Raw genomic sequence first — 2,244 nt, 5'->3', positions numbered from 1 at the left:
GGAGAAGCTAAGAGAGGACAAACCCCCCCAAGGGCAACTGAGAGTGACATTTTTGAGGAACTGCAGCCTAGAGAGAAACGTTCTGGGAGAAAGCCATTTTGAAACCAGATCTTTGGAGCAGACACCAGCCACGTGCCTTCCCAGCTAACAGAGGTTTTCCGGACACCACTGGCCATCCTCCAGTGAAGGTACCCGATCGCTGATGTGTTACTTGGACACTTTATGGCCTTAAGACTGTAACTGTGTAGCCAAATAAACCCTCTTTGTAAAAGCCAATCCATTTCTGGTGTTTTGCATTCTGGCAGCATTAGCAAACCAGAACAGGACCTGAGGGCTCCACACTTGCCCTCGCTGACCGCTGCCTGCTGGGAGCCGCATGGACCGAGACAGGCCACGTGCAGACGCCAAGGCCCCGGCCAACCCCTGGCCAGCACAGAGGGCCCACCATGTGGGGGGGCATCTGGAATGTTCCAGCCTGAGCCGAGCTCCCAGCTGGCTGCCGCCCATGCGTGACCCCAGCAGACCCACCTGGAGCAGAAGAAACGCAGGCTATGCCCAAGCACGATGAGACATCATAAACCACCGCTGCGTTCCGGACTGGTTCGTTCCGTGGCAGCAGATGATGGGAACATCTCCCATTTTTCTCCCACGGACATCTCTCGGATCCCGAAAATGAGACCCTGCGCTCCCGTTCCCCCACTTAGACGCCTACACACACACACACACACACACACACACTCACACACACACACACACACACACACACACACACACACCGACCGGCAAGGCCAGGGTGAACAGCTTGGCAGGGGGCAGGGAGCGTGGGGGGCACCGTCCTGGATTGCGGGTCTGCGGCCAGGGCTGGAGAAGGGTCCCTGCCCCACGGGCAGCCCCTAGCCCGCAGCGACCCCCGTCCCTGCCCCTGCCCCTGGCCTTGCCCGACTGGCTCAGGGCTCCCAGTGAAGCCTTCTGCTGGCAGGAGGTGCTTTTCTCGCCACAACCCTAAGAATGTCACATTCTTTAAATAGGAGCGTTTTCCATTGTAAATGAGACAAGAGGCTCAGCTTCAACACAAGGCGTCCTCAGGCCCCTTTCTTCTAGAACGCAGGATTCTCTTCTGCCCCTTGGCCGTTCATGGCAGGGAAGCAGATTCTGTTCAGGAAACAGCCCTCCCATCCCCCACTACCCATACCTGGCTGCCCCACGACCCCACAGGCCCCACAGACCCCCCACCCATCCCCGTGGCTTCGGGCCTTGCCTCTGAGGCCCCTCGTCCCCCACCTGCCCCTCACTCACCACCAAGGTACAGCTCAGAAATTGCAGGACAGGGTTACTCTTCAGTGGCCCTCGGGATCAGCCGGGGCTCCTTGGCATGGTGTTGGAGGGTTCCCGGAGCTCCCCAGCTCCCTGGAAGGTCAGGTCGCGGCAGGGGGCTCTGCAGCCGGCTCTGATGGCCCCGACGCCCCGTCACCCTCCCCCCGCCCGCCAGCCCTCAGCCCACCCTGCACCTGGCCTTCCCTCCCAGCCTTCTCTCCCAGCTCACACCTGTGGCTCAAACCCTTGGAGCACCCCCAGGCCGGGCACTCCCCTGCCTCGTTCCCTGTTGCTCCGGTGAGAAGGCGCCACCGCGGGGTTCTGTCCCAGGCTCCCCCTCCACGCCGCGGCTTGGCCTGCATTGGGGCCCGGTGAGCCTTGCTGTGGGGCCGCCCCACGTTGGGGGATGTTGAACAGTGTCCCCGGCCTCCGCACACCCCAATGCCCCAACTGTGACAACCAAGCACGTCCCCAGACAGTGCCAGTCCCCAGTGGAGGTCCCCTGCCCCAGACGGTCTCCCCCAAACCCCCCACCTCACGGGCTCCGGCTGCACGAAGTCACTGCAGTATCCCCCACACCTGGCTGTTCCCCACTCGGTGACTTCGCATCCACTGAGCCCCCACAGGGAAGGCCCCCCACACCCAGTGGTGCCCAGAGATGCCCTGAAAGAGGCGAGTCGGTCCCTGCACCCTCTCATGCACCCCTCGAGTGGCACACGGCTCTCTCAGTGGCAAGTGACGGGAACCAAATCAAACCAGCTTAGGCGGAAAGAGGGACACCCGCTGGGGACCAGCCGGGAGATAGAAAACCCTCCAGGGCCTTCAGAGAGGAACAGGATCGTTCCCCGGGGGGAGGACAGAGAAGCCACCGGGGGACACGGAAACTGGCACCAGCGCTAAGCAGGAGGGACAACAGGAGGAGGTGGTGTT

The sequence above is a fragment of the Choloepus didactylus genome, chromosome 14, assembly GCF_015220235.1.
Source record: "Choloepus didactylus isolate mChoDid1 chromosome 14, mChoDid1.pri, whole genome shotgun sequence".
Taxonomy (NCBI): Eukaryota; Metazoa; Chordata; class Mammalia; order Pilosa; family Megalonychidae; genus Choloepus; species Choloepus didactylus.
This window is presented reverse-complemented; position numbering follows the sequence as displayed.